The sequence below is a fragment of the Tursiops truncatus genome, chromosome 14 (assembly GCF_011762595.2).
Source record: "Tursiops truncatus isolate mTurTru1 chromosome 14, mTurTru1.mat.Y, whole genome shotgun sequence".
Taxonomy (NCBI): domain Eukaryota; kingdom Metazoa; phylum Chordata; class Mammalia; order Artiodactyla; family Delphinidae; genus Tursiops; species Tursiops truncatus.
The window spans coordinates 36,670,406-36,696,766 of NC_047047.1; the positions used below are offsets into that span (position 1 = coordinate 36,670,406).

The 26,361-nt window shown below is 35.9% G+C and overlaps 1 protein-coding gene across 6 annotated transcripts in view; it reads right to left on the minus strand.

The window, feature by feature from the left end:
- Positions 1-26,361, minus strand: part of EHBP1 (EH domain binding protein 1) — a 564,927-nt gene that overhangs the window by 320,885 nt on the left and 217,681 nt on the right. The window lies entirely within an intron of this gene.

Here is a 26,361-nt window from a genome sequence, read left to right on the forward strand (position 1 = left end):
TACTTTTTTCTCTTCTTAGTAAATTACATTTTAAAGCTAGAAATTTTTATAGCCCTCAGTCTGGTATCAACTTGGAACTACCATGGCATTTTGCCTGGAATCCAATTATTTTTTTCGATGCTTATCTAGTTTGTATTTTAAATTGGGTTATCTTAATTCTGAATGCTAACATTCAATATCTCAAAATCTGCTTGTTCATAAAGGCAATTACCACATTTATTTGTTTTCAATAAAAACATCAATTTTGCTTCATGATCAAATCTACATGATTACTATCTTGCTGTTTCCGATCACATACATTAAGAACGAATATCCCACACTGTAACAAATAAATATCTATATGGAATAAAAAGTGAACCTCAACCTTTATCTCATATCACACATAAATATTAACTTGAAAATGGATTATACACCTAAATGTAAATGCTAAATCTATAAAGCTTCCAGAAAAAAAAAACAGGAGAAAATCTTCATGACCTTGCAGTAGACAAAGATTTCTTAGCTAGGACACAAAAAACACTAACTGCAAGAGAAAGTATTTATAAATTTTATCAAAAATAAAAATTGTTGGGCTTCCCTGGTGGCGCAGTGGTTGAGAGTCCACGGGTTCGTGCCCTGGTCTGGGAAGATGCCACATGCCGCGGAGCGGCTGGGCCCGTGAGCCATGGCCGCTGAGCCTGCGCGTCCGGAGCCTGTGCTCCGCAATGGGAGAGGCCACAACAGCGAGAGGCCCGCGTACCGCAATAAATAAATAAATAAAAATAAAAAAAATAAAAACTGTTCTTAAAAATATTATGAACATGAAAAGGAAAGACAGAATTGGAGAAAAAAATATTCATAGTGCTTTCATCTGCCAAAGTGTTGGTATCTTGAATATTAAAGTTAATAATAAGAAAGCAAACAGCCCAATTTTTTTTAAATGGGTAAAAGAGTTGACAGCTCAAAAATAAGATAAATGGCTAATAAGCACATGAAAAAATACTCAACAGCATTAGTCATCAGGAAAATGCAAATTAAAAGTAAAATAAGATATCACTAACATACTTACCAAAATGGCTAAACTTTTGATTAAAATTTTTGATATATAAGTTGATTACAGATCTCCTTAACAATACATAGAAAGCAAATTTCAAGGTGGAAAATTATGTTTCCATTGACATTTCTATGAAAAAAAACCTAATTATATAAAGTTCCACTCAATATTAAAATAACATTCATATCTAACAATTTGTTTAATATATCAATTAAATATGACCTAATTTAACCACTCATTTAAATATAATTAGGAGCATCATATGCAGCGGGAAAACTGTAGCAGAAGAATCTTTTCTCTTTCTTACCTCTATAAATTAACTATTTAAGACCTTAATCATTTCTCTTAGTAAATACTGAAAAAGTGAATAATTCAAAGTTAAAATACATTCTATACCAATCAGTGAGTAAAACATTTATTAAGTGCCTATTTACATACTATGTACACGCTTGATTAGTAAAATCATTTTCTAAAAGGTTTTACAGTCAAAGGTAGAAAAAAATAAATTGCACACAAAAGCATCAAATATTGGAACTCAAATCCCATTGTGCTAGATATGTTAAAACTTCCCCCAACAAACACAGTGCTGGATAACATTCTTCTCTTTTCCTCCTTTCCAGCCCTCTCTCCCTTTTTTTTTTTAATGATAGCCATTTTAATTATAGTAGCAAAGCCCTTTACTTTGTTACTTTAGGAAGGAGAAGGTACTCAAATTATAACAGTGAACCTCTTTTATGTGGGATGGAGGCTATATATAATCTTTGTGATCCAATGAAACTTCTGTCACATTTATATCATAATCCAGTTTCTTTCAAGTAAATCTGTCATCTCCAATATACTTGATACACCTGGAAAGTTAACGTCTCAACAAATATTTTACATATTTGAATAATCAATGGTTTGCTATCGAGACCTGTTTATTTATTTATTTACTTTGAGATTGCTTCAGAGACCTCATCCCCAAATTTCATGTAGGAGTCATTCTAAAATGCAGTAAGTTTCTTTGTGAAACAGGAAATTCAGGATCTTGTCCACAATAGACACATAAGAACTTTGCCCACACATGTAAACAATCTGACAAATTATGGCCTGAATCACAATTTTAAATTGCGGATCCTGAGTGGTAGAGAGGTTTATTATAGGATAGCCAACATAGAACCAGTAGTGATTACCTTATTTGTTTCAGTAAAGATGCTATTGAAGATGTCTGGCTCTATTTCATATAGGTCAATTCCCTTCCTATTAAAAAGCACTCACTTCCCACTCTTAGACCAGACCCACAATTTCTGTCAAAAGTCTCATAATGAATCAGGAATAGGAATGCCACAGCATAAATCAAATCCTTCTACCAGAACAACAATTCAAAGTCCATAAATAATTAAGACCGAATAAATCTTCCAAGATTCAGAAAAAGCTGCGGGGGGAATACTGAGAAACTGTCCCAGATAGCTAAATACAACGTGGCATCCTGGATTGGATCCTACAACAGAAAAGGGGCATTAATGGAAAAAACTAGTAAAATCGGAACAGAGTCTGGACTTTAGTTAATAGTAGTACACCGACATTCATTTCTTAGTTTTGACAAATGTACCACGGAAATATAAGACGATAACATTTGGGGAAACTGAAGCTGAGTAAAGAGTGTACAGAAAAAGTTCTCTATTACCCTTGCAAATTTTCTCTAAATCTAAAATTATTCCAACAACAACAAAAAACTCCACAAAAAACCAGAATTAGAAGGAGTTGTATGTAGACTAAAAGGCTTTAAAATCTGAAAACAAAACAATAGAGCACACCTATCAATTGGAAAAAAATAAAGACTCCAGTCAGTAGTAAATATATAATAATGCACAGGTGAGTTATAAAAGAAGCAAGGCAACTAGTTAACGAATAAAAGAAAAATATTAAATTTACAAAAAATTTCTAAAAAGTGAAACCATTTTTCACATATCAAATTAGCAACTTTAAAAATTATATTATTGGTAGAAGTATGGTGACTCTGGCACTGCCATACATTGCTGACTACAGGGTACATTAAGATAATTTTTATAAAGCAATTTGGCACAATATATCACAAGCCAAAAAGTAAACTTAGTAATCCAACTTTTGTGAAAATAAACTGAGGAAATAAGATGGAACATAAAAAACCTTTATACAAAATATGCTAACTAAAGCATTCCTGATATTCAATTTTTACTGAAACAACCTATAAGACATCTACCATAGGAAAATAGTTAATTATGGCTCATCCACTTAATAGGCAGTTATTAACAATGACATTCACAGAACTCATACTAAACTTAAGAAATTCAGATTGAGAATTGTAAACAAAGCATCATAAAAGGTAAAATAATGAACAAAAATTATGCTTGTAAAAGAGACTGGAAGAAAGTACACCAAAAACATGCATAATAATTATCTCTGGGTGATGGGATTATAGGTAATATCTCCTTATATTTTTCTAAATTTTATGATTTTTATTGTAAAGGACTTGCTTTTAAATAGGGAAAACTACATTTTTAAGAAGCCAAAGTGGAGGAAGCATAATTCAATATATCATGTATATGGATGGTTTTACTTTACAGATAACGATCATAAAATATTTTTGTACATATCAAAAAACCATTTAAATTATTTTATATATATATATGTAATCATTACTGAACTTCCTATAAGATATTCTGGTACTCCTCAAAAACTATCAGCATGCATTTTGGCTCATATTAGAAATAAGGTCTTACCCTCAATGATTTTACAATCTAGTAAAGATTAAGTTACAAGAATGAGAAAAAAGAACAAAAAAAGAAGTTAAATATTTAAATACTAACAAAGTGGTTGAGTATAGACTCTGTAATCAGATAGACCTAACCTGAATCCTGGCTCCAATAACTGTGTGACCTTGGGCAAGTATCAGCCTCTCTAAGCCCAAGTCACCCTGGTCTGTCATTTGAAGATTAACAGTACTGACTTTGCAGAATTAATGTGAGCACTAAATGAAATATTCAAGGAAAACACCTGGCAAAATGTCTGGCACATAATCAGTATGTAAATTTAGCTTTTTTTTTTTTTTTAACTACTCTTAGTGGTATTATTGACTATCAGGGTTTTAAATGGTCAGAGGAACAAAAAGAGATCATTAACAGCAAGAATTGAGGAAGGCTTTAAGAATTCTGCTAATCCTTGAAGAAGAGTTGAACACGGTAAGACTGGGCAGAGATGCAGAGCAGTATTAAAAACTTATTCAAGCAGAGATTTGAATAAGTAGGGCATGTTTATAGAACAGTGAAGTGAACCATCCAACTATAGCAGAAGAGACATAGGAACACTTCTTATGGAAAGAAGTGAAATAAGATATTTTTTAAAGAAAAAATAAAAGATTGTCAATTAATAGCATTTGTGTTATTCAACACAGAGTTATCATCAAGGGAAAAAAATTAAAGTGCAAGTTAAATTACAGTATCTCAAACATACTATATAAAAATCACTTTAACAAAACAGTAATTGACCTTGTAATATTTAACAACGAAAGTCTTCGAAGAAAAAAATACCCAAAATAACCAACAGCTATTAAATAAAGAAATATTCATGTGCACTGGGAGAAAAGAGGGAAGGAGGTAAAAATAAAAACTAGAAGTATTTTTGTACATACTAAGAAATCATAAGTATGTGAAAAATAAGATAAAGATGGTATTTAAGAAGGATGTACAATTAAAATTCCTTAAAAGTTCATGCATATAATTTTATGATTATAATTGTTCTTGCCTATTACATATATGTTGCAAAATAACTCAATAAACTTGAAATAAGAAAAATTATTTCTAAATTAATGAAATGGCAGATTTTCCTGATTTACAGAAATCTATCTTTTCTAGACAACGTATTGAGAACCTATTTATTTATCAATCCTAATTTAGTAGAATTAACATAATATTATTATTATGGTGAACTTTCTTTAAATTATCTTTTTGCAAAAGGAACTACACACCATTTTCTCTTGTAGTAACCTCCTACTGCCCTACTGGAAATACAGGACACATTATTAATCATTAAAAATAACAAACTATTGGGAATTCCCTGGCGGCCCAGTGGTTAGGACTTGGCGCTTTCACTGTTGGGGCCCAGGTTCAATCCCTGGTGGAGGAACTAAGATCCCTCAAGCCATGCGGCATGGCCAAAAAATAATAATAGTAATAATAAACTATTAAGCCCAATACTATGACCTTGACATTTATCAAATATTTCTAAGTAAAATTAAAACAAAACAAACCAATTCACTTAAGAACTCAGAAAGCTTCAGTAAGCTCATTACACACACACATATTGGCTAAGAAAGCAAGCTCTGGAGTCAGGCTGCTTTATGGGTCTGAGATTTATGAGTTTAAATCTCAGTTCTAAGCCCCATTAATAAGCTGCATATGTTGAGAAAATTATTTAATCTTCCTATGCCTAAGTTTCTTCCTCTGTAAAATGGGGACAGTAAGTAATAGTGCCTTCCCTCATAAGGTCACTATAAGGATTAAATGGCATAATGTGTATAAACCATATATCACAGTATCTAATCTAGTACAGAGTAAGAGCTTCATATGTAGAAATTATCATTAATCATCATTATGTGTTTCTATAATACATAATGTTTCAATATATAGGAAACCCCAAGACAACAAGGAAGATTTAAAAATAAATAAAAGGTACACAGAGGAAATTTTAGCTAACTTTAGTAAACACAACATACTCCTATCCAGATAAAACCTTATAGTAAAGGCTTATTTGCCTCAGTTCCATTCATTCAGTACATCATGACCAGCTTTAAACAAAAAAATTACAAAGCATGCTAAAACACAAAAAGTACAGTTTGAAGAGACTGAGCAAGCAGTAGAGAACCAGGCTCAGATGGCAGAAATGTTGGAATTATCAGACCAGGAATTTAAAACAACTACAATGAATATGCTAAGGTTTCTAATGGAAAAAGTAAGACAACATTCAAGAACAGATGGGTAATAAAGCAGAAAGATGGAAACTCTAAGAATCAAAGGGAAACGTTAGAAATCAAAAATACTGTAACAGAAATGAAGAATGCCTTTGATAGGCTCATCAGCAGACTGGACACAGCCAAGTAAAGACTCAGTGAACTTGAAGAAATGTCAGTAGAAACTTCCAAAACTGAAATGGAAACAGAAAAAAGCATGAAAAAGAACAGAATATCCAAGAACTGTGGAGCAATTACAAAGGGTATAACATACACATAATGAGACTACCAGAAGGAAAAGAAAAAGAGAAAGGAACAGAGAAATATTTGAAGCAATAATGACAATTTCACAAAATTAATGATAGATACCAAGCCTCAGATCCAGAAGCTCAGAGAACACCAGGCAGGATAGATATTTAAAAATCTATACCTAGGCATATCATATTTCCACTGCAGAAAATCAAAGATAAAGTCTTAAAGAAGGCCAGAGGAAAAACACTTTTCTATAGAGGAAGAAGGATAAGGATTACATCGGACTGCTTTTCAGAAATCATGCAAGCAAGAGAGTGAAATAAAGTATTTAAAGTGCTGGGTGTGTGGGGGGGTGAGAGGGATGGAATGCAACCTAGAATTCTTTATCTAGTCAAATTATCCTTTAAAAGTGAAAGAGAAATAAAGACTTTCTCAGGCAAACAAAAGTCAAGGGAATCCGTCACCAGTATACCTCCCTTGCAAGAAATGTTAAAAAAAAAAATCTTAAGAGAGAAGGAAACATATAGGTCAGAAGTCGGAAACTCAGATCTACATGAAGAAAGGAAGAGCACTAGAGAAAGAAAAAATGAAGGCAAAGTAAAATTTTTCATTTTTCTTATTAATTTATCTAGCATATAATAGTTTGTTCAAAATAATAATAGCAACGATGCATTTGATGATTAGAGCCTATAGATAAGTGAAATGAATGACAGCAATGTTATAAGGACAGGAGGGAGGAACTGGGAATATGCTAAGATACTTGCACTATCAGTGAAACAGTGCAGTGTTACTTGAAAGAGGACCTGGATTAGTTGTAAATGTATATTGCAATCTCAAGGGCAATGACTACAAAAAAATCCTTTACGAAATAAAACTGATATGCTAGGAGAAGACAAATAGTAGAATCATATAAAATGCTCAATTAAAACCAAAGAAGGAAAAAAAGCAAACAAACAGAGGCAGAAAAAGAGTGGAAAACAAAATAGAAACAAAGAATAGGGCAAAGAATAGAAAACATTAACAAATATGGTAGATGTTAAACCAACTGTATCAGTAATCATTTTAACATGAATGGTTTAAATAAATCAATTAAAAGACAGCCTTTCAGAATGGATTAAAAAAAAGATGCAACTAAACTTGAGTCTACTAAATAAATGTTGTCTGTGATAAACTATTTTTTTTTTTTGCGGTACACGGCCCTCTCACTGTTGTGGCCTCTCCCGTTGCGGAGCACAGGCTCCAGACCTGCAGGCTCAGAGGCCACGGCTCACAGGCCCAGCCGCTCCGCAGCATGTGGGATCTTCCTGGACCGGGGCACGAACCCATGTCCTCTGCAGCAGCAGGCGGACTCTCAACCACTGTGCCACCAGGGAAGCCCTAAACTAACTTTTAATATAAAGACACATATAGATTAAAAGGAAGGGATGGAAAAGATATGCCATGTTAACACTAATCAAAAAAAGCTGGAGTAGCTATAGTAATTTCAGACAAAGCAGACTTTACAGCAAGGAATATTAACAGAGATAAAGAGGGGCATTACATAATGATAAAGGGGTCAGTTCTCCAAGAAGACATAACATTCTCTAATTTGTATGAGCCTAACAACAGAGCATCAAAATATATGAGACAAAAACTGATAGAACTGTAAAGAGAACTGGATGAATTTACTATTATAGCTGAAGATTTCCATACACCTCTATCAGGAATTAAAAGATCAGCTGGCAAAATATCAGGTAAGGACACAGTTGAACTGAAAAGCACCATCGATCAACTGGATCTATAGAATACTTCATCCAACCAGAGCAGAAATACACATTCTTCTCAAGCTCACATATAACATTCACCAAGACAGAACATATCCTGGGCCATAAAACACATCCTAACAAATTTTTAAAAATTGAAATCATACAAGGTATGCTCTCATACATGATAGAACGAAATTAGAAATAAATAACCGATAGCTAGAAAACCAAAAAAAACTTGGAGATTAAACAGTGAACTTCTAAACAACACGTGTCAAAGGAGTCTCAAGAGAAATTTTAAAATATTGAACAAATAAAAATGTAACTTATTAAAAGTCGTGGGAACCAGAAAACCAGTGCTTAGAAGGAAATTAATGGCATTGAATGCACAATATTGAAAAAGAAGAAAGATCTAAAATCATTAATCTAAGCTTCCAATTTAGGAAACTAGAAAAGAGCAAAGTAAATCCAAAGTAAGCAGAAGGAAAGAAATAATAAAAATTAGAGCAGAAATCAATGAAACTGAAAACAGGAAATCAACCAAAACCAAAAGTGGATTCTTTGAAAAGATCAATAAAATTGATACATTTCTAGCCAGGTTAACAAGAAAAAAAAAGAGTAAACAAATTACTAATACTAGAAATGAAAGTGGGCCCATCAGTACTGATTCTATAGACATTAAAAAGATACTAAAGGGGGGCTTCCCTGGTGGTACAGTGGTTAAGAATCCACCTGCCAGTGCAGGGCACACGGGTTCGAGCCCTGGTCCACGAAGATCCCACATGCCGCGGAGCAACTAAACCCGCGTGCCACAGCTACTGAGCCCGCAGGCCACAACTACTGAAGCCCGCGTGCCTAGAGCCCATGCTCCACAACAAGAGAAGCCACCGCAATGAGAAGCCTGCACACAATGAAGAGTAGCCCCCACTCACTGCAACTAGAGAAAGCCTGCATGCAGCAACGAAGACCCAACACAGCCAAAATAAATAAATAAATAAATATTTAAAAAATTGTGAATCACTACGTTTAAAAAAAAAAAGGGCTTCCCTAGTGGTGCAGTGGTTGGGAGTCTGCCTGCCGATGCAGGGGACGCGGGTTTGTGCCCCGGTCCCGGAGGATCCCGCGTGCCGCAGAGCGGCTGGGCCTGTGAGCCGCAGCTGGGCCTGTGAGCCATGGCCGCGCCTGTGAGCCATGGCCGCTGAGCCTGCACGTCCGGAGCCTGTGCTCCGCAGCGGGAGAGGCCGCAACAGTGAGAGGCCCGCGTACCGCAAAAAATAAATAAATAAATAAAGGGCTTCCCTTGTGGCACAGTGGTTAAGAATTTGCCCGCCAATGCAGGGGACACGGGTTCGAGCCCTGGTCCGGCAAGATCCCACATGCTGCTGAGCAACTAAGCCAATGTGCCACAAGTACTGAGCCTGCGCTCCAGAGCCCGCGAGCCACAACTCCTGAAGCCTGGGCACCTAGAGCCCGTGCTCTGCAACAAGAGAAGCCACCGCAATGTGAAGCCCGTGCACCGCAACAAAGAGTAGCCTCCGCTCATCGCAACTAGAGAAAGCCTGCGCACAGCAACAAAGACCCAACGCAGCCAAAAATAAATAAATAAAATAAATAATTTTTTTAAATACCTTAAAAAATATACTAAAGGAATATTATGAACAACTCTGTGCCCATGAATTTAATTACCTAGATAAAGCAGACCAATTTCCTGAAAGACACAATCTACTAAACCCCCTATAATGAGAAATGGGTAAGCTGAATAGTCCTGTGTCTATTAAAGAAATTGAATTAATAATAAACAGCCTTCTAAAACAGAAAGCACCAGGCCCAGAAGGGTTCACTGGTGAATTCTACCACACATTTAAGGAAGAAATTATACTAATTCTCCAGACAATCTCTTCCAAAAAATAAAAGCTGAGAGAATACTTCTTAACTCATTCTATGAGGCCAGCATTACTGTAATACTCAAACCAAAGGCATTATAAGAAAGGAAAACTAAATACCAACATCCCTCATGAACACAGATGCAAAAATCCTCAAGAAAATATTAGTAAATTAAATCCAATAATGCATTTTAAAAAAACGGGCTTCCCTGGTGGCGCAGTGGTTGAGAGTCCGCCTGCCGATGCAGGGGACATGGGTTCGTGCCCCGGTCCAGGAAGATCCCACATGCTGTGGAGCGGCTAGGCCCGTGAGCCGTGGCCGCTGAGCCTGCGCGTCTGGAGCCTGTGCTCTGCAACAGGAGAGCCCACAACAGTGAGAGGCCCGCGTACCACAAAAAAAAAAAACAAAAAAAAAATACACACTACAACCAGGTGGATTTATTCCAGGTATGCAAGTCTGGTTCAATATTTGAAAATCAATTAATGTAATCCATCACATCAACAGACTAAAAAAGAAAAATTACATGATCATATCATTAGATACCAAAAAAAGCATCTAACAAAATCCAACACTCATTCATAGTAAAAACTCTCAGCTAACTAGGAGTAGAGGGGAGTTTCCTCAACTTGGTACAGAACATCTACAAAAAAACTATAACACCATATACAATGGTGAGAAACTGGATGCTTTCCCAGTAAGATCAGGAACAAGGCAAGGATGTCCACTCTCACCACTCCTATTCAAATCATACTGGAAGTCCTAGCTAATGCAGTAAGATAAGAAAGGAAAATAAAATGTATACAGGTTGGGAGGGAAGAAATAAAACTATATTTGTTTACACATGACGTGACTGTCTATGTACAACATCCCAAAGAATCAACAAAAAATCCTAGAAGAAATAAACAATCATAGCGAGTTGCAGGATTCAAGGTTAATATACAAAAATCAATTGCTTTATTGTATACCAGGAACAAACAATTGTAATTTGAAACACAATACCATTTGAATTAGCACTTAAAAATGAAATACTTAGGTATAAATCTAAATAAATAAACACACACACACAATATCTATATAAGGAATACTAAAAAACTCTTAAGAAATTTTTAAAAATCTAAATACATGGAGAGATTCCCTGTACATGGATAAGAAGACTCAATATTGCCAAGGTGTCAGTTCTTCCTAACTGGATCCATAGATTCAATGCAATCCCAAGCAGAATATATGTGTGTGTGTATGTGTTATGTGTGTGTGTGTGTGTGTGTGTGTGTGTGTGTGTATTTAAAACTGAATCACTTTGTTGTACACCTGAAACTAACACAATATTGTAAATCAACTATACTTCAATTTAAAAAAAAAGAAAGTGAGGACAACTCATTGAATGAGAGAAAGTATCTGCAAATCACATCTGACAAATGTATAATATCTAAAATATATAAAGAACTCTTACATTGCACCACTAAAAAGATTAAAAACACAATTAAAAATGGGCAAAGGATCGGAATACACATTTCTCCAAATATATATATGTAAATGGCCAATAAACACATGAAAAGATCGTGGCTAAACATCATCCAGCAATTAGAGAAATGCAAATCAAAGCCACAATCATATACCACTTTACACCCACTAGGATGGCTAAAATAAAACAGACAATAACATGTGTTGGTGACGGCTGGAGAAACTGGAACCCTCATACATTGCTGGTGGGAATATAAAATGATGTAGCCCCTTTGGAAAATGTTTTGGCAGCTCCTGAAAAAGTTGAAGTTATCACATGACTTACCAGTTCCACTTCTAGGTATAAACCCAGGACGGAAATGTTCATATCAACATTATTCATAATAGCCAAGAAGTGGGAACAACCCAAATGCCCATTTAGAATAAATAAAATGCAGTATATTCATACAATAGCATGTGATTTGGTAAAGAAAAGTACTGATACATGCTACACGTGGATGAATCTTGAAACCATTATGTTAATTGAAACAAACTAGTCACAAAAGACCATATAGTATGATTCCATTTACATAAAATGTCTGGAATAGGCAAATGAAGAGAGAAAAGTAGAGTAGTGGTTGCGGAGAGCAAGGATAGGGCAAGAGCAGGAAACAGTGTTAAGAGGAAGAGGGGAGGGGAGTTCCAGAGGAATAGGGAGTGACTGATAATGAGTATGGGTTTCTTTTGGAAGTGATGAAAGTGTTCTAAAATTAGATGGTGATGACGGTTGTACAACTCTAGGAATACACTAAAACCATTGAATTGAGCACTTGAAAAGGGTGAATTGTATAGTATGTGAATTATCTCTCAATAAATCTGTTTTTAAAAATAAGAAGAAACCCAGAATAATGAAACTAGCTACATTCAGGGGTTGGGTGGAACAAGGGAAAAAGGACAAGGCAGCGGGAACAGAATAGATGGGATGGGGAGATATACCCTTTAAAAAATAGCTCTTATTTGGGGAAACACATTAGAATTCCATTAATTAATAAGTTAATTAATTCAATAAGAATTGGAGGGGGAGCTTTTCTAAAGTGGGATGCAAGTAAAAACAAATAAACCTATCGGTGTTTTGAATTAAAACATAATCACACTGAACGCTAAAACTAGTGGATGAAAGTTTGATAAGGAATAGGATATTTACAAAGAAAAAAACAGTAACTTTACAACTGGAGAAACTTGTTAGACAATATTTTAAGCAAGTGATCAAAGTTAACATCACCAATAATGGGACCAATCAACATCATGTGACTTTTTTTAAAAAAGTTCTTATTTGAGGAACAACATTAAAATTTCATTAATTAATCAGTTAATTACTTCAACAAGGATAGAGGGATTTTCTAAAGTGAAATACAAATAAAAATGAATGAACCTATCTGTTTCGAATTAAAATATAACCACACTGAATGCTCAAACTAGTGGATAAAAGTTTGATAAGGAATAGGATATTTATATACACACACACGTTTGATATGATGTAGTGAGTATGCAGCATCACTTTGGTACTCTTGCCAAATACTCATAATCTGAACCTAGTCACAGGAAACAGTAGACAAAACCAAATTCAGCAACATCTTCAAAAGTATCAAGATCAAGAAAAACTGAAGAACTTTATCAGATCAGAGGAGAGTAAGAGATGTGACAACTAAATGTAATGTATGGACCCTGGAAATTCTTCTTTTGCTATAAATCAATGTTTATTTCCTGATTTGGTAAACCGAACCTTGGCTAGGTAAGAAAATATCCTTGTTTTTAGAAAATATACATTTAAGCATTTATGGGTAAAGGGCATCATGGTTAATGTTAAGGGGGAAAAAAATGACATACAGAGAGCAAGAGAGAGTGATAAAGCATGTATGATAAAATGTTGCCACCTGGGGAATCTGGGTGGCAGGCATACGGGAATTAATTCTTTGTATTACTTTTGCAACTTTTCTATAATTCTGAAATTATTTCAAAATAAAGTTTCCTTTAAGAAAAATGTTGCAACAATATACCCCCTACCAGAACCTTAGTACCAAAGGCAGTAACAATATCAAAAAGTTATTTTATAAATATAAGTCCAAACTGGTATAAATAACATAACTGAATAAATAATGAGAAAGGTCAACTCTGCCTTACAGAAGAATTCCAAACAATAAAAGAGGAATAAGGGAAATAGAAAATCATCATTAGAACACTGTAATAAGTGCTGCAGGCAAAACCTACTAATGAATTGGAAATTAGTGATCAAAACTTTAAAGAGGGGCTTCCCTGGTGGCGCAGTGGTTGAGAGTCTGCCTGCCGATGCAGGGGACACGGGTTTGTGCCCCGGTCAGGGAAGATCCCACATGCCACGGAGCGGCTGGGCCCGTGAGCCATGGCCGCTGAGCCTGCGCGTCCGGAGCCTGTGCTCTGCAGCGGGAGAAGCCACAACAGTGAGAGGCCCGCGTACCACAAAAAAAAAAAAAAAAAACTTTAAAGAGAAACAGGATATTTACATAACCTCAAAGTATCTCCCCTCTAAAATTTATTAATTCTGTGGTGATTCTAACATATATCCACAAAGTTTTTAATACCTCTCCTCCCAGGAACTGGAACTTAATTCTCCACCCCATGTGTATATTGGACTTAGTGACTGGTTGCTAGTAAATAGAGTATGGAAAGGGATAGTAACTTAACAGTGGAGGAATCTGGCAGACTCCACCTTAACCAACTGATCAAGGTGAAATCAACTGTAATAAGCCATGTTGATATCATGTGCCCTCTGATATGATGTGATGAGAGCACTTCACCTCTGTGGCGTCTTCCCCAAATCCATAACCCCAGTCTAATAGAAAAACACCAAACTCAATTTGAGGAACATTCTACAAAATAAGCAGCACTCTTCAAAACCATCAAGGAAAGATTGATGAACTGTCTTAGATTGGAGAAGACTAAGGAGATGTGACAACTAAATGCAACATGGTATCCCGGTTTATACCCTCAAACAGAAAAGGGATATTAATGGAAAACTGGTGAAATCCAAATAAGTCTGTACTTTGGCCTAATAGTATTGTACTTAGGTTCATCTCTTAGTTTTGATAAATGGCCATGGTAAATTTATTTACCCTAATTTCACTCAAAGGAAGCTGGGTGAAAAGAATACAAGGCCTCTCTATATTATCTTTGTAACTCTTCTGTAAACCTAAAATAATTTCAATAAAAAGTTTAAAAGTAAATGAATTAACCAATTTTTAAAAGATTATTTTGTAAATTAGAGTATTCTTCAAATTAAAGTTGAACCATTAAACTCAATTTCTAAGCCCACTTATTGCATGAATAAACTCAGTTTCAATTAAGTTACTTTGCCATAGAGTATATTACTACGTGCTCTTTGCATTGAATGATTGTTGGAAGGGGATAGAGGAGAATGAAAGCTAACATGTGAAGGAAATTATTTGCATGTGGTAAACAATCTTTGGAAGCTTAAGGGAAATGATTGGAAAAGACTAGTAAAATAGAATAAAGGTAAACTTAAAAGATTAAAGTTACCATACTAACAGCACCCTATAAACAAAGGGGAAATCCAGAAGGTTCCTTATAGAAGGATAACAATGACAATAATATAGACAAAGGACCAAAAAGAGGCGAGGAAAATGTTAAAGGCTATCACAAAAGCCTATACTAGAGGTTCCCAAACTTTCTGGGTTGACAAAGCCCTAATTAGTGTGTCAGTAATTTTTTCATAGGCCAAAAGAAATACTTAACCATTCTGTTTTTTGGGGTTTTTTTTGCGATACGCGGGCCTCTCACTGCTGTGGCCTCTCCCGTTGCGGAGCACAGGCTCCGGACGCGCAGGATCAGCGGCCATGGCTCACGGGCCCAGCTGCTCTGCAGCATGTGGGATCTTTCCAGACCGGGGCACGAACCCGCGTCCCCTGCATCGGCAGGCGGACTCTCAACCACTGCGCCACCAGGGAAGCCCAACCATTCTGTTTAAATAGTCAGGTCCAAACAACTTTAGAAAAATGTATGTCCTAACAAGTTGTGTTGAGTACTGCTAACTTCTCAAACATTAGATTCAGATTGGACACGACCTTCCCCTTTTCCTGTTTCATATGGATTTTCACATGGTACTTGCTTTTTGTCATAGCAACTACCAAAAACTCAGCTTTGTAAAAATATGGTATCACTGAAAGGAATATAACAATCTAATTTTGCAAATGAGCTACCTCAAGCTTGTAGTTTGTGTGGTTTCCAACAGATGTTGCTGTATTTCCCTCAACATTTTTAAGCATCCCTTGGCACACCTGTGAGTTCTCTGCGGCGCTTTCTAGGCTCCTCAGTGCACACTTTGAGAACCATGCACCTTGGCAAAAGATGACAAAGGATGACACCAAGGCATTGGCAACAGAAAAACTGGAGAGAGAATTAAGGAATCTTCAGAGGAAAAAAAATCAGCAGCTCTAGAGATGGTGCCTGGAAGTACAACAGTGCAGGTACTTGAGAAGCATCAAAACTTTTCTTTAAAAAAAAAAATTATTCTGTCTTTAGCTATCCCCAACAGTCCTTGCTTCTATGGAAGAGAGCAAACTTTTTTTTTAAATGAATAAATGAACTGGTTCAAATGTTTATATTAATTTGACAACTTTATATGTGGCATAGCTAAAGTACATTGCTCTCACTTTTAGCACACACACGCACACACATTACAAAACAGCTGAAACAAAGGAAAAAAATTCAATTCAAATTTTCAACTTAATAATTTCTGGAGTACCAATAGGACCTGTCACCTAACACTTGCCAAAGCTTTACTTTACACAGATATTTGAGGAGGACTCAAATGTGGTAGTTCTAAAACCTGGCTTGATGATCTTAAGCAATTGAGGAACTTCTAAAATGACAGATTTGCCAGCACTATTCCAGACCTACAGAATCAGGACTTTGCAAAGACGACAGCAATCACCTTATTTGCAGAGTGCCCCAGCAATTCTGAAATTAGCCAGTTTTGAGAGGAAATGGCTAAAACAGCACTGTCCAACAAAACCTTTTGTGATGATAGAAATGTTCCATATTTGCACCATCCAATACAGTAGTCCCTAGCCACATGTGGCTAGTGAGCCCCTGAAATGTGGCTAATGTGACTGAGGAACTGAATTTTTAATTTTATTTAATTTAAATTTAGATGTAAATAGCAACATGTAGTTAGTTGCTCCTGTATGGCACAGCATAGAACTTGATGATCTATGTTAAATATTCATTCTTCTAAATTTTCCAATGCGCACCCTTGATTTAAATTAGATGATCAGAAAACTAGGTTCCTCAGCCATATTCTCTCATACAGGGTTGTTATAAATGGTCAGTATAAACATTATCCTATTTAAAAGTCTGAGTCTTTTGTAGTTTGAGACGTTATCCAATGTCATACATTTTTTTCATAATAAAAATCCTGCTTTAATTAATTTCTAAGAAAAGTCTCTGCAAATGAGTTTGAATATTTTCTTTAGCCAGAAGGTATACTCGGTGAGCCAATGTGCTTCCGTTTTTGCCACAGCTGACAGTAAACTCAAAACCAACTCCAGTGTCCAGCGGTAACTCCTCTTAAGTGCCTAGTAACATGTACTCTCTGCTCCTCTAAGACTATCTCTGTTCTATTTATATCCCTAAATTAGTCAACATAGTGTTATTTTATATTCTCAAGCTGACAAACTCTTTTGGACATAGGCAGAGTATCAACTTTTAAAGTGATACATTCTTTGCATTAAAGTCATTCTTTTTTTATTGTTAATGCAGTAATAAAGTCAATTTTTAGAAGTGGCTTTTTTTAAAAAGAAGTATTTCAATAAAAACAACACTGGGATTAATAACATCAGGAAATTTTTGTTTTGTTTTTGTTTTTGTTTTTTGGTGGTACGCGGGCCTCTCACTGTTGTGGCCTCTCCCATTGCAGAGCACAGGCTCCGGACGCGCAGGCTCATCGGCCATGGCTCACGGGCCCAGCCGCTCCGCGGCATGTGGGATCTTCCCGGACCAGGGCACAAACCCGTGTCCCCTGCATCGGCAGGCGGACTCTCAACCACTGCGCCACCAGGGAAGCCCAGGAAATTTTTTAACAGATCAAACTTACCAAAGAAATTCTTTAGGTGTCTATTAGCAAAGCGGCCTAAAAATATCACTGTAAGACTGAAAAATAAGACACACATATATGGCATTCTGCAATAATTTTACTGTCCCAATTTCACAAACTCAGTTCCGCTCCTTTTAAAAAATATGCAGAATATGAACATCCCTATTGAACACTCAGTTAAAAATGCTTGTACAGTTTTTCCTTTAGCACACTAGACTTTTTATGTTATGCAGTGAACTACTTCAGTGACTCTTCTGTTGATATGTTCCACAAAATTATAACAAACACATTGATGCATCAATAGCACATTTCTACAAATGCCTAATTTTAAGTTCCCTGAGCATCTAATTACAAAACTAATATGAAACTAAACTGTCATAAGAGTAGAACATCTTCGCATAATCCCTTACAAATCATTTAAAAAATATACTACCAAAAGACACAATTTATTCCATGGGGCCATTATAAAAGTCATGATAGGGAAAAGAAATTTGAAGGAAAATTGTCATAAAAAAATATATCCTAAACATCATAAATAGTCACCACAGGGGACACACACACACACACACACACGAATGCTGGCAAGTTAATTCTACTTTGGAGGAACTAAGTTCGTTTCCTTATCCATATTCTTTAGCTGAAAATCACTTACTTAAAGTGGTTATTAAAAAAGAAATAAAGTTATAAAACCATATGAACCCATTTTGCCAGAAGCAAAAAGAGGTAGCTCCTTTCCCCAAAAGCCGAAGTACTGTCAAAAGTTAGTTCATTTCAGCACAGCACTTCTGCTATCAGGCTCCTTGGTCTACTTCCACCTCTCGGGTCACTGCAGCCTTCTGCGCTAGTTCATCTTTCTCAAACACTCTTAAATGTTCAGGTTATATTTTCAGTCTTCTTCTCAGTCACTCTACTCCTTTTCTCTAGATAGTTCTTTTCACCATGTAATGCTTAAATAATCAGATAAAGACAATGGGCAATATTTACTGAGTGCTTACTATATGTCAGGCACTGTTCTAACCACTTTACATGTATTGTCTCATTTAATCATCAAAACAACTCTATGCTGGAAGCACTGTTATTACCCTCACCATTTTACAGATGAGGTACTAACAGATTAAGTACTAGATTAGTACCAGACTCTAGATTCCACAAACACTAGCTGTAACTCTAATGATTTAGAGCAGAGGTTAACTTTTTCTTAAAGGGCTAGATAATAAATAGTTCAAACTGCAGCCATCCAGTCTATGTAACAACTACTCATTTAGCATGGGTAAGACGCCATTTAGTATGACGGCAGCCATAGACAATATGTAAACCAATGGACATGGCCGTATTCCAATAAAATTTTATTTACAAAAGAGGCCGCTTGGATCAGGCCAAAGTTGTCAATGATCTACAGGCATACTGAGCCTGGTGTCAAGGCAACTGTGATGTAAGCACTGCAATATCCAATTATGTCTTTATGGCATAAAGACGCTCCACTATTTTCCTTAACCCATCACAACTGAATTTTGTATAACTGAACTTCACATAGACTAAACATTTAAAATATAGATAAAATACTCTACATAACAATTCAAGTTTAAAAAAAAATTCAGTCCAAGAAACACAAAAATAAAATAACAAAGTAACAACTCAATTTATTCTCTACTAAAATTACATCTACCTCTGACAATTCATCTTGTGGAAAAGAAGACTGTCCTGTTTTGTTTCAAAGAATAAGGTGTTTAACATTCACATAACTTGTAACAGAAAGTTTTGCAAAGTAAAACTTTTTGCCCCACCTCTCCTCTCATTCATTGAGATTTCAGCACCTGACTCCCTGTCTTAACCATTTCTCCTCCAATTATTCTCAGCAATTCCAAGAGCCACATAGATAACTTGTCCCATAGCCTCTAAATTCCCTGATTGCCCTCTTCACTTCCAAAAATCTTTTCCTCCATTTCATCTCAACCACCAACCACCATGGTTATACCCTAACAGCTACAGTCTAAAGAGAAATGAGAGACCCCAGAGGTACAAAAGATGACCCATTTAAATATAGGGGAAAATTCTACTTAAATTTATTTATTTAAAAAAATGAGAAATTAAGGTATACCCATATTTAACATATAAAGCATATTAATTTAAAATATATTAAAAAATATATTGAAGATATGTGCTTGTTTTTTTTTAACTAATAAGCAAAGGAGACCACCACCTATATCTTGTCATAACTGTTAACCACATCCTCCAAAATCAAACATCTCATTCTGACTCTTACCTCCCAATTTTCTAGCTCATTCACTCTGGTATCCCAATCCCAACAACTATTTAATCTCTTTAAGATCTCAAAATCTTTATCCTCTTCACTCTTCCATCGACCATCCTAACTTTCATGTCCTTATTTTCCTCCTTTTCTATCCTATACTCCATGGTTCATCACTATAACCACTCCCATGCATTCACTCCCAATTTCCTTGCCCTTCTTTTCCTCACTTACACATTCCTGACATAAACCCATCCCTGGTTAAATCCAACTCTGCCTATTCCATGCCTGCACCCAAGCACTGAACATAACATAGCTGAATTAAAATATGCAAACATGCTGGGTGCGTTCACTTTATATCTATGACCACAATGTTAAGAAGGTCCTCAGCACTAACAATCCTACATTTCCCTACTCAATTCATTTTCATTTTGACGATTTCATACTTCCTCTCTTGTCAATCCTTCAATAACTTTCTGTCACCTCCCTCTTGGATGATGACTTCTTAATATTATTTTCCTGAGAAAACAGAAGCCAACAGAAGAGAAAGTCCACATCCTTCCCCACCAAATCTACCAACCTAAATGCTTCCCTACCCATGTACTCTGCTTCCCTCCTTGTAACAATGAATTGTCCCTGCCTCTATTTAAGTTCAAACTTTCCATTTATGTGCTGGATCCTGTTCCCTTTCTCTCATTCAAGGACCTTTCTCCTGAAGTTACTTCCTCTCCCAGCGCATCTTCAGTTTTTCCTGCTTTACCAACCATTTCCATCAGCATTAAAACGTGCTGCAATATCTTCCATGCAAAAGCTATACCTTACCTCTTGTCCCTCTTCACCTACTACCTAATTCTCCAGTTTGTAGCAAAATTTTCTAAGATAATTACCTATACTGACTGTATCCACTTCCTTTCCTCTAACCTAATCTAATTATGCTTTCATCCCCACAATTCCACCGAAACCATTCCTCAATGTCACCAACTCTTTCCAACTTGCCAAATCTAGTGGTCATCTTGCTCAACCTCTCAAAAGTATTTGACACAGCTAAACACTCCTTTCCTGATACATTTTGCACTTGCTTCCTTGGAAAGCACACATTCCTGATTTTCCTCCTACCTCACTACTGATTGTTTTCAGTCTCCTTTGCTGGCTCTTCCTCTTCCTCCCCACCTCTATATGTTGAAGTGTCCCAAGGCTCAATCCTCAGTCCTCTTAATCTCTATGACACCACAGAAAACTTCCTATAGGCCTATAGTTATAAATTCTATCTATACACTGCAAGACTCTAGCCTCTTCTTTCCCCTGAGCTCGAGACTCTTCAAATTAACTGCTTAATTAAGACCTCCAGCTGGATGTCTTCTTTTCTTAAAGAAAGCAAAGCCAATTCTTGATTTCTCCTTCACGCCAAACCTTTTCCTCCCTGGTGTTCCCCATCATTGTAATTAGTATTACATTTCACTGGTTGCTCAGGCCAAAACCCTGCAGTCATTATTGATCCATCTCTCACTTTACATCATATCTAATCCATCATTAAGTCCTGTCAACTACATCTTCAAAAAATGTATTTCTAGTTACATGAGTTTATACATTTGTCAAAACTTATTGCATTATACACTTAAAATGGATGCATTTTATTGTATGTAAAAGTGTAAGTTATACCTCAATAAAGTGTAGTAGAAGCATGTGTGTGTGTTACCTACATACATCCAATTATTTCTCACCACCTGCACCATTACACTGCTTTGCTACTTGGACTACTGCAATAGCATCCTAGCTTCCATTTTTACTCAGGACAGTTCATATTCCACAAAGTACCCAGAATAAGCTTTTTAAAATGTAAATTATATTACTTCCCTGCTCAAACCTCTACCACGGCTTCCTATCTCATTTAAAATCCAAAAGCCTTACCATGATCTCAAGACCATATGTGATCTAACCCCTACCTACCTCTCAAACTTACCTGTTATCACTTTAGCTTGTTCTACTGTGTTGCAGACACACCAGCCTTCTAGATACTCCTAAAACACACCAAGCTTGTTCTCAATTATTATTTTTTTAATGTATTTCAAAAGTAGGTTTTTCACATCAAGGTGGATGTTGCTTTAGCTCACTCCATTAGAGCAACAGAGAAATGCTTGCTTAAGCCACCCAAAGAAGTGGATCTGGATGAGTACTTATTAATGTAATTTGGCCTTCGTAAACTCAAGTTAATACTTACAGTGCATGTAGCATTCTAACATCCAACTGGAAAACTAACTTGGGATCAGTTACAGAGGGCCTGGAACATCAGATTAAGGAGTTCATATTTTATCTAACAGGTCAGCGTCACACACTTAAGCACTGGGAAGAGCTAGTTTTTCACTTTTCAAATCCTGAGGTCACAAGGTTTGCAAAGAGTTGTGGAATAATGGAGAAAATGAGGGGTTATTTTCAGGGATATAAACACCTTTATGTACCTCTAGAATTTTGAACCATGTGATTGTATTACCTATTTTAAAAATAAATTATAATTAAAACTATATTTAAGAAAAAGGAACTCTTACATGACAGAAAAACCAGAAACCAATATATTTATGCCTTTGGGGGAGAAGTTTACAGTACTTTAAATACTTTTTGAATGCCATAACTAAGACTTATATAGAAGAAATATAAAAACAGATAAAATATGTTCATATATGTAGAAGATATATAGATATACACAGAAAATATACATGCTCATAATGGTTCTCATCATGTAAGGGAGCTCCTATCAGAATTGAGCTCTGCCACAATGATACCACAACGTGCTAACTTTCAAGTAGTTTCCTCAAACACCCGAATAGCCATTGAGAGGTCGTACAAGTGAAGACTTCTCTAAAATCTAAAGGGCTGCAGGTGATAAAAAGGGCTGCAGGTGATAAAAAGTACAGGATAAGAGACAAAGTAAGAGAGCAAAGACAGCACAGTCTCATTCTCTCAAACTCATCTCCAGCGGCCAGTCTCACCACTTGCCAAGAGCTACATCAGTTAAGTAAGATTAATAATTAAATGACTTGGGGACAACAATAAGAGAAGAGGAATATGAACACTTATCATCTCCAAATTTGCTAGAGCCTCTACCTGGTTATCAAGGAGTGATGAGGAATAGGACTTCATAGTATAGTTTCCTTCTCTCAGATGAATAAAAGTCTTTCTGGTTTTTGTTCCTGACCTAACTTCTAGAGCCACTACGCCAAGAAAGAATCATGAATTAGATCCTGTTGAACTAAGGAAACACACCACCTTGGGCAAATGCAAAATACTGTAAGACAGCAACAAAGAAACGTGTGAGAAAGCAGAAACTCCAAACCCTCTAATGTATAGAATCCATCCTTTGATCAAGGTAAAATGCTGTGAGTTTGCTCATGGCCTACATCTAAAAAAAGACAGCCTCCTGAAACTCTTACCTTCATCCTGTTATCTGTCATGTCCAGGTTCATAACCTATGGCCATGACAAGAGAACATGGGAAACATTTCTCCTCTCCTTAATCACAGAAATAATGCGTTCTCCCTTGGAAAACATATCCTGATTCCCATTAACCTGTTCCATCAACAACCTCTTCCATTCCATGCCTTTCTTGAATCTATTGAGTTTCATCTTCATTCCCTTGAGTTTCAAATTCATGCAGAAATCAGTATACTTTACCCTGGAGTCATGAATGGGCACTTGGTAAGGTTGAAAACATTATTTTAAAATACTGCTTCTTAAACATTAATGTGCATAGTATGGATCTCATTAAAAAGCAGATTCTGATTCAGTAAGCCTAGGGCAGGGCCTGAGGGACAGCAGTTCTAACAGGCTTTTGCAAACTCTCTTGCTTCTCAGAAAACACTTGAAGTAGCAAGATTCTAAAAGGCAATGGCACCTATATACACAGTTTACCTACAAAGGCATAATCCCAATGCAATGCTAACTGTCCTTTCTTTTTGTAGTTTATTCCTTCTTCTCTGATTTATACTAGATCTATTTTCTTATCCTCTCAACACCTACAATTTATCTTCAATGCCTCTTTCCCTTTATTCAGTTGGCATCTCTAAATTTCCTTCCTCTCCTTTTATTTTTCCATACCACCAACACAATACCTAAAATGTAAAAGTAGCTGATAAAATATGTTCTTACAAGGTGTCCAAGTCTGTTTTTATTCTTATGTCCTTTAAATAGATTCTAATTCAGCACACATATCCAATAATTTAAGAATTCTTGCAAGCATCAACATGAGGAATAAAAAAAAAGGATGTAAGTATAGAAATTGGGCCTAATCTGTATTTATCACAAGGACCCTATGCAAAGTAAGGCAAAAGGAATACTAACTAAAAATCATAACAACAAATTTGTATGTAATGAAAAGATTTTAAAGCTTTATTTAAGGATTCACCTATAAATAAAATTCCAGGACATCAAACAAATATATTATTCTTTGGGCACTGTCACCTCGTTAGCTTTAAACTATATTTTTAAATGAGAGGGGAAAAATGCAAAATATTTAGAACTACATGTCTAAAAATTCTAGAATATCCAAATGTTTCTTGTGTTAAGTCCAGACCTTATCATAAAGATCTAATTTAACAGGTGTACCATAATGTCCAACCCTAAAAATAATTAAGCCATCTATTCACCTATAATCAAGTTAAATTTTCATCCTTGCTTTCACCTTGAGACACATTAACAATAACTTACACACTTTTTAAGGAAAAATAAAATCCAGGGATGACACAAACTGTGAGGAAGAAACTCATGTTGTGAATAAAGGATCACCTGACATATTCTATTTCCCTTAAGAAAAGAGATTCAAATTTAACCGTCTTAAAGTTGATGCCCCCAGCATACTGCCAAGTTAAGAAGTACTTGTAATCAGGATTTTCCTCATGTATTCCCTAGTTTAGTCAGTAGTACACCCAGTCCTCCAAGCCAGAAACGGGTATCAACCTAGACCTATCCCTCTCCCTCATCCCCACCCTTTCCAGACCCCTACTGAAATGACCACCAAGTACTATCCATTTTGTGTCCTAAGTGTCCCTCTGCTCTATTCTCTCCATTTCCTCTGCCACTGCCTTAGTCTAAGCCTTTTCTCTCACCTTATCTATTACAATAGCTACCATACCATCCCTGCCTCCAGTTACCTTTTCCACTGATCCTTACTCCACACTGTCATCCAAGTGATTTTCCAAAATATAAACCTAATGTCTCTTCTGCTCAAAACCTTTTCCTATCTCTCCATCACCCACAGAATAAAGTCCACACCATGTATAACAGCACTTTACTTTTTATTATTTGAATCCTGCCTGCCTCTAAAACATCATAGCCCACTGCACTCCTCCCATCCTGCACTTTAAGCCCCATCATTATCCAACTACACTGCTTGAACTTCCAGCATGCCACATGCCTCCATGCTTTTACATAGGCTGTTGCTTCAGTCTAGAATATCCTTCATTTCTTCCCCTTTAGCTTCCTGGCCAATTACTATGAATCTTTCAAAACTCAACTCAGCTCCAAGAAAGCCATCCCACACCCTACCCTACCCTTAAAGAGTTGATTATTCCCTTGTCTGCCAACTTTGTAAGTAATGATGACATTTTATTGGGCATTTACTATGTGCCTGACATTGTTCCAAATATTTTACATGTATTAACTCATTTAATCTTCACAATAACCCTTCCTATGAATTGGTACCATTATTACCTTTGTCAATATGAAAACTATCTCAGAGGAGTAAATAACCTGTCCCCAAGGATATCCAACTGTTAAGTGATAGAGACAGATAAAGATCCCTACATCATATTTATATTATTGCACCTATCACAGAGAATTTATTTACATGACTGTCATTACCCTGGACTGTGAACTCCTTGAGGGTGGGGATTATGTCATATTCAACTCTAAAGCCACAGAGCCTACCATAAAGTAGGTAATCAGTACATGCATTTCTTGAATTGCACATAAAGCAACATTCCTAACAAGTTCAAGAGAAAAGCATTCGGAAACTAGTTTCCAAATAAATATTCAAATATGCTTTAAGAGTTCTAGAGTAGAGGAAGCTATTTTTCCGTTTAATAAAAAGGATGTTAAAAAGAGAGATTAACACAGACATGAGATTACAGTCCATGTGGACAAGGAAATGGACTTACTTTTGCAGTAATACTACTTAATCACTGCAATAAATCAAAACCCAAAGTACCATTTGCTTAAGATTAACTTTTTTCCTCTGACTAAATAAGAATTCTTCTTGCTTATCATTCAGGGCAGTGAAAAGAAAGCCCTAAATTTACTTTGCTCAAGTGGAAAGAAGCAAATCATAGACCAGCACTACTAATTGCTTCCTTAAGTCTGGCCAAGAAATGTATCCCATTAGGCAATTAAAATAAAACACAGTTGCCTGACTAAGCACAGAACAAAAGAATTTCTAAGGTTGTATGGACTGGCACTCTATTATGCAAATAATGAAAAGTTATTTTAAGCAAAAAAAATAAAGATCAAGAACAAATTAAAACAGATTATCACCACCCCACAAGAACAGATTTCCGTATTAAAACTCTATTGAAACATAGACATATGTTACATCAAAACATATGCATATATGTTTACAATATTTCAATAACCATTCTTCATGCCTCCTTAAAGTTATAAAAAT